Here is an 8,371-nt window from a genome sequence, read left to right on the forward strand (position 1 = left end):
GCTTTCCAATGCAATTCTTTATGGTGGTTTTTGGGCTGAGGCAATGAAGACTGCAGTGCATGTGATCAATAGATCACTTAGTAAGAGTTTGGATGGTGGTAATCCTGAAGAGGCATGGAGTGGCAAGAAGCCCTCTTACTCTCATTTGCGTATATTTGGTTGTGAGGCATATGCACATGTGCCAAAAGAGCTTCGAAAGAAGCTAGATCCTAAGTCTAGGAAATGCATCTTTCTGGGTTATGGTGAAAGTGGAGAGATGGGCTATCGTCTCTGGGATCCAAAAGCAAAGAAGATCATACGTAGCCATGATGTAGTCTTCAATGAGAAGATGCATAAGGCACCCATGAGGGATGTGAAAATGAGGAGAATCACTTTCCAGGATGTGAATCCACCTGCATATGTTCATAGACAGCAAGCTATCCATGCACCAAATGTGCAAGAAATGGTACCACCAAGTACTCCCACAGGTATACAATCAAGGGTAGGTGATGGATCATCTATTGGTGGAGATGATGAGCCAAATGTGGTTGATATGCAAGTGGGACAGCAAGCTGAAATGCCCTTGATAAGATCATCTAGAGTGTCTAGACCGCCTCATAGGTTTGTTCCAGGGGTAGACTATGTGATGCTTATTGATTGCGGGCAGCCTTCTTGCTACAGAGAGGCTATGATGCATGAGGATCAATGCAAGTGGGAGTATGCTATGCAATCAGAGATGAGTTCACTTATGAAGAATAAGACTTGGGACTTGGTTTCTTTGCCACATGGAAAGAAAGCATTGCCATGTAAATGGGTCTACAAAATGAAGGTCACAGGTGATGATGTGCCTAGGTACAAGGCCCGTTTGGTCGCTAAAGGGTTCAAGCAAGAGAAGGGTATGGACTTTGATGAGATATTCTCTATGGTTGTGAAGATGACCACACTTAGATGCATGCTTGGACTAGTGGCATCAGAGGATATGGAGCTTATGCAGATGGATGTCAAGACAGCTTTCTTGCATGGGGATTTGCATGAGGAAATTTACATGGTGTAGCCGGAAGGCTTTGAAGAAAACGGCAAAGAGCATTTAGTTTGCAAGCTGAAGAAGAGTCTCTATGGTCTTAAGCAAGCACCAAGAGAATGGTATTAGAAGTTTGATGCTTTCATTCGGTCCCAGGGTTTTAGAAGGAGTGAAATTGATCATTGCCTCTACACTAAAAGGGCTAAGGATAATAGCCTGATAATCCTGGCACTATATGTGGATCATATGCTATTGGCTAGCAAGAATAATTATGAGCTAGATGCATTAAAGGCCAACTTGCATGAGGCCTTTGATATGAAGGATTTGGGATTTGCAGGTCATATTCTTGGTATGCACATCACGTGTGATTGGAGTAGGAAACTCCTTTGGCTTTCACAAAAAGAGTATGTTACAAAAGTATTGCAGCGTTTCAATATGGAGGGGGGGAAGGCAGTGAGTACTCCATTGCCCTCATATGTGAAACTGAGTCATACAGATAGTCCCAAATCAGATTAGGAAAGGGCCATGATGGCCAAAGTTCCTTATGCATCAGCAGTTGGGAGTCTTATGTATGCTATGATAGCTACTAGACCAGACATTGCATTTGCAGTGGGAGTTGTTAGCCGGTATATGGCTAATCAGGAAAGAGGCATTGGGAGGCAGTTAAGTGCATCATGAGGTACATGAAGGGTACCAAGGAGATGTGCATTTGCTTTGGTAGAGGAGACATGCATGTACTTGGATACACAGATTCAGACTATGCAGAGGGCATGTGGATAGTAGGAGATCCACTCTGGTTATGTGTTCACCTTTACAGCTGGTGCAGTGTCGTGGATGTCTCGTGCACAGAAGTGCATTGCTTTATCTACCACAGAGGCTGAGTATGTTGCAGCCATAGAGGGTTGCAAGGAGGCTATATGGCTTGATCGGCTAGTGGGAGATTTGGGGATTCATACAGGTGCACTGACATTGCATAGTGATTCCATGAGTGCTATTCAGCTAGCACGGAATCCGGTCTTTCATGCAAAGACCAAACACATTGAGGTTGGGTACCATTTCATCAGGGAGGTACTTGTGGACAAGCACATAGAGCTTGTCAAGGTTCATACAGATGATAACCCTATAGATATGCTGATGAAGAGTCTACCTATCAGCGGTTTGAGTATTGTCGTGTATTGATGGGCATTGGATAGTATGTTCACTGGTTGTTCTCCCTTAAAGGCACATTGTCCTTCAAGTGGAAGGTTGTGGGGGTTAAAGGTCAATGTGCCTTTACCCTAGTTACGTACAATACTCAAACACATATATAAATGAATGAAAAAGAAGATTAGGGTGGTTCTGCACCCACCAAAACTTGTGTGGCTCTCTGTCTCTCTCTCTCTCCTTCTTCTGTTCTTGCTTCCGTTGAGAGCACTCTCACCCTACACACGTAGGAAAATCTTAGGCACATTATTAACCAGACGGTCCCTACACAAACTAACACCATTCATCCACAAGGCATATAATGAAGTCCAAGCCATAGTGGATGGTGGAGCAGGTGTAAATGTCCTATCCAAGGAGCTCTACAAAGAATGGGGTCTCCCACCAATGCAAAAGGCCAATTTCAACATATGCCTAGCCGATGATTCACGGGCTAAACCCTTGGGAATAGTGAATGGCATGTCCACAAAGATCACAGGAGTCTGCTTTTCCCTTCAATTCACAATCTTGGATCTCCCCAAAAAATCCTATCAAATCTTCCTGGGACGTCCTTGGTTACGGGAAGCATCAATCCTCCATGACTGGGGAACTGATAGACTGACAATCCAGAATCGAGACACTGCAGTCAAGGTGAATGTGGGGATAGGAGCTATTAAACCAATTGTGCCTAGAGCATTGGATGACACATCTTCCACGACAATCTCAAGCAAATCAGCTCCACTGCAACAACATGCCATAGCAGGTGACTCACAAAGCAATGTCAATAACTGGATACAAACATTGGCAACCATCGACAACTGCCATTCATTAGACCCCATCTTCTCACATATAGATGCTAATGCGCTATAGGTCGATCCTCCACCGACACATGAAGAACCAATCAATCTAGAGATGCCATTCTTTATGGCTGACTTCGAATGGGATAATGAGCCTGAAGAAGGTACCCATACCAACGATAACTCAGATTTTCCTTGGGACCTTGAAACAGAGGCGGCAAATGCTGAAATTGAAGGTCAAATCTTTGATAATGATAGCCATTCTACATGCCCTAATGACAGTCGAGCTCCCAAAAGTTGAACCTCCAAAGTTGAATAACAGCAGAAGATCCCACAAGAAAGCTGAAGGAGGAAATCGTTGAAAAGCCAAGGCCGAGCACTTCAATGAATTCAAAAGAGTCCAATCAAGGATCGTCGAATTGTACCTTGCAAAGTCAGCTCCCTCAAAATCAGAATCACCGCCTCTTGAATGGTCCCCTGAGGGATTGGAAGGAGTAAGTGGAAAAGTTACCCCACAGTTCCCAATGTAAGAAGTTTTGGAAATATAAGCCACATGTGCATATGAAGATCGATCAAGAGAATTCACCCAACAAAAAAAAAAAAAAAAAAAAGAGGGTCTCCAAGAGCCAAACAAATTATAATACTATGCCACCTTGTACACATAGCACATGTCAGGCTAATTCAACACCATCAAAGGCTGATCTTCAAGAAGTGCTGGAGTACTTCAAGAATTACACAAGTGGTAGTGTCCCCATAGCAATGCCAAGACCACAAATCTGAAGTTCAAGCTGTGCTGCTAGAAACCTTGGACGGAGCCCAATTCTCAACACAATAGTAAACGGGAGCCGACTGAAGCACTACTACATTAACACGTAAGCCATCCCCGACAAAAATGAAGATTTGGGAAACCAAGTCTTCTTTAGTTAGGATTCGATTGTATCACAAGCACTCACTTGCATATGCATGTTTTTGCACATTAAGAGAGAGTTCTTTTTGCTTTCATAACTAAGAAGAGAAAAACTATTTTCAGCCTCGACCTTTGTGTGTATTCCCCCATTGTGTATGTGAGAAAGCTGCAAGTGAGACTCCTTACTTCTCTCCCACTCTCTTCACATTCCCCTCTCACGTAAGCCTCTTTAATGCCCTTAATACTCCCCCTTTCCCCTCTCACATAAGCTTCTCTCCCTCCCCCTCTTTAATGCTCTCCCTCCCCCCCCCCAACCCTTAATTAATACTCGCCCCCTTAAGTTAGATTATCCTTTATGCCCCTCCCAACACACACACATAACTAATTAATTGATTTTTCACGCTGAGGGGTCCTATTCTCATAGACCCTTTGGTCTTCTCAAGACTTTTGATAAACTTACTCTCTCTCTCTCTCTCTCTCTCTCTCTCTCTCTCTCTTTCTCTCTCATGCTTACATGCACATGTGAGAGGCTATTAGTTGCCCCAAGATGTGTGGATTAGTGTGACTCTAATCCTTGGACCTGTGCAGACCGGTGCACCTCCAACCCTTGATTGTGCATCTCCAAGATTGCCACAAAAGTAGCCCTTTCGGCCCTAAGGAGTACCGCATGTTTATGCAAGCATGTGTGATTACTAGGGCTAGTCCCTAGCACCCGCTCAAGTAGCACATGGTTGCTATGGTATGCCCCAGATCTTGCATAGCTGCTGTAGGGTGTGAGAAGGGTGTATTCACCATAAGAGCAAGAGCCCCCCTTTAGGGGCTGCCAAAACTACCCAGGCCCTGTTGGATTCATGCCCCCTCTCCAATTGTCTTGAACCTATAGGAACTCACAAACAAGTAGTAAGAAACAATTGAAAAATGCTATTAAGGGGTGGATGTAAAAAGTAAAAGGAGTTGCGAACATAAGGATAGTCCAAACATCTCGAAAACCATTACAAGCTACTATATGCTCAGAGGGAGATTGAGAGGCAACTCTTGATTACATTCGGAGCAAGAAGGGTGTTCACAATGCCTACATGGATACACATTCACGACATATGGGGGAGGCACGCATTAGTGTTTTCACTGTCTCTCCCAAGTCCAGGTTCCGAGGGTATTGGTCACCAATAGCTGTGTCATTGCTCGTTGTAGCATGGGTCTTCACAAGTGTAGCATAGGTCTTCGGATCGTATTCTAGTGAGGGGTGTAGACTGAAGCATGGAAAGCAACTCTTGTACTCGCATAGGTGAGAAAGAGGATTGTATCACAACGATGGGTGGAGGTTCTCACCTCCATGGGAGTTTAAGGGTTTAGAAAGGGGTTATAGTGTTCAGAGGGGGTTGAGAGTTCAGGAGGAGTCCAGGGTTCAGAGAGGGTTGCAAGGTTCAGGAGGAGTCGAGGGTTGAGGAGTGGAGAGCTAGTCTCCTTCTCAACTTTGAGGGGTAAGGGTTGAGGAGGAGGGACAAGGGAGGAGGAGGAGGAGGAGGAGGAGGAGGAGAAGAAAGGAGGAGGTAGGAGGAGGAAGGAGGAGGGGAGGAGGAGGAGGGAGGAGAAGGAGGAGGAGGAGGAGGAGGAGGAGTACAAGCATAGAGAGTGCAAGGGTAAGGGCATGCTAGAACACGATATTGTAAGAAAGCATGGACGCAACGGAGAGCAATCACATGAACACAATGGTGAGCTTGAACATTGAACCCCAAAGAGTGGGAGCTTCATTCTATTGAGATATATTTATGCATGTTGGTCTCTACACAATCATTAGGTAGGTACCTTTGGGCTAGGACCTCTTTTGTAGGAGACCTTTTGGGAACAAGAGTCCCTCCACCTTTTACAGGGACCTTTTGGGTCTCTACACAAAGTGGGGAGACCTTTGAGTCTCTACACAAAGTGGGGGGACCTTTGAGTCTCTACATAAAGTGGGGGGGCCTCTTGGATCCCTACACAAAGTGGGGGGACCTTTGAGTCTCTACACAAAGTGGGGGGATCTCAAAAAGTGTAGGCTTTTAGTATTTCTCTCTCTAGATTTAGTATTTCTCTCTCTATATCATGATTTTGCAAGTATGATTAGATCTTTTCTAGAGAGTATTTTGGCTATCCTTATCCTTTAAGATTCATCATACCATCTTTCAGGATCAAGATATTACAAGCGAAGCTTTGCCACTAGTCTATACACATGATGATCTCGTTATTGTTGTTGCTCTAGACTACACTTCTTGCCCTTGTTGGTACAGGGTTAACAACTCCCCCAAGCCAATTTGATTACCCATCCTCATGTTATGGTTGGATCTATAGACAATGTTGTGCTGCGGTGGTTTTTACCCAATGTATCATAAAGACAGCATCGGTGATAGATGGATCGAGCTTGTTGTCGATCTTTTCCTTTGTAATCCACAAACACCACGATTTTTCGCTCAGTTTTTAAGAAGCTAATGTCAACCATTTCTTCAAACAAACACACACACTACCCTTGAAGAGATATGGCTCTTTTAGAGAGGCAACTAGTTGTTTGAGCATCTATCTGTTGATTTGGGTTGAAAGTGAGGCTGGGTAAATGGTCATCAATGATGAGGGGCACCTCTAGGATTACTGCTAAACTTTCATTGTATTTGGCGCTCTCCTTGAGTGTTTTTTCATAACTACCTTGCATATGTGATGCATGTTTGTCCAAGGCTTTGATGAGTGTTTCTTGGCTTGTCCATTTGATCTTGGAGTTTCTATTGATTAGCGGCCAATTGCCGGGAGCATCTACCTTATCTGGATCATGATGATTGCCATTCCACCGCCGATAGCGACGGGGTACTGCATCAAATGTGGGATGCATTCGAAGAGCATTCGAAAGGAAGATGAAGCTTGTAAGTACTCAAGGAGGTACTTTTCTTTGAGCAACTTTGGTCTACGCCAAGCAAGTTGTAGCTCCAATTTGTTGCTTATGTCTGGAGTAATTTGCACTTGGCGAATATTCATTGAAATTCCAGAGAGGTGCCATCCTCCTCTTGACTACATATCTGGGTATTGCTTCCAAAAATCACCAATGGGATTGCCAGGCGTGGGAATCCTACCTGTATCCTGTTGCAACTCCTATGTGGGTGTGTGATTTGGATTATCCAATTCAAGAAGATCATTGATGGAATCATTAATGATGCCTTCCATTGGAAACTCAAGTGAGATCTAAGGAATATGTGGTCTTGGGGGAGAAGAAAAGGTTATAGAAGACAAACTTGAGGTGGAAGCAAGTAGTGAATTTGAGAAGGTAGAAATAGGGCTGTCGGTGGAAAGTGGAGGGAGGGCAGGGCAAATGGATTTAGCGACTTGATAGTCCTCAAGGGAAGCATTTTCAAGTGATGGAAAAAAGTTAGGTGTTACTGGATGATAGGAGTTAGGTTCTTGGATCAGGGGGTAGTGTTGAAAGGCATGGGCGAAGAGGCATGGCAAGGAATATGGGTTTTCTCGGAATAGGCAGTGACGTTGGAGCTTGCACATGCACTCCATCTGATGTTCTTCCGTTATGCAAATCATATTTAGAGAAAGTGAAGAAAGTGGTTAATCCGACCTTAATAAGAAATTGTGCAAATCAAAAATATGTGAGCACTGAGGTTGATGAGATGGTTGAAGAAGAAGCACCAATAAATGCAAGGAGTGTATCCATACAGAAGCATTTGTTAAAAATGGTATACCATTCAATGTCATGAGAGATGACACGTTTTGTAATGCCTTGAAATCATGTGCTAGACTAGAATTTATTTTGCCAGATTATAATAAAATGTGTAGATCATATTGATAGAGTCAAACAAACTGTGGCGGATTTGTTGGCTCTTTCCTACTGCTTTCGTAGGAAGAGCTGGGTGTTCTCAGTATGCAGGATTCTGAGGCTTTTTGTCACCTACAGATATATTGGGGTTGTCGTTGGTAGTATACATGTAGCTTAGGACCTCGAGTCATGTTCCGGTGAGAGACGTAGGTTTAAGTGTGGTGAGCTAACATAGTGCATGCATGTGTAAAAGGAACGTGTATCATCATGATTGAGGTAATGAAGGCTTTCGCCTTCATTAGGGGTTGTAGGGTTTAGGAGGAGTTTAAGGGTTAGAAGGACGTTCCAGGGTTAGAAGGAGATTCTAGGGTTCAGAAAAGGTTCCAAGGTTTAGAAGAAGTTCCAAGGTTTAGAAGGAGGTTCCAGGGTTTAGAAGGAGTCCAAGGTTAGAAGGAGGATCCAAGGTTCAGAAGGATGTTCCAGGATTTAGAAGGAGTTTCAAGGTTTAGAAGGAGGTTGCAGGGTTTAGAAGGAGGTTCCAAGGTTCAGGTTAGAGTACATGGTGGAGAACTCGTCTCCCTCGTAGATCATGGAGTTTTAAGGGTTGAGGAACAAAGGGTTTAGGGGGAGCATAGGAGTGGGAGAGGAAGAAGGTGTAAGAGCATGGGGGAAAGAAGAGAGAGGAGGGAGGAGGAGGAGGGAGG

Source organism: Dipteris shenzhenensis, chromosome 18, assembly GCF_047967505.1.
Source record: "Dipteris shenzhenensis isolate YYH24624 ecotype China chromosome 18, Dip_SZ_1.0, whole genome shotgun sequence".
NCBI classification, from domain to species: Eukaryota; Viridiplantae; Streptophyta; class Polypodiopsida; order Gleicheniales; family Dipteridaceae; genus Dipteris; species Dipteris shenzhenensis.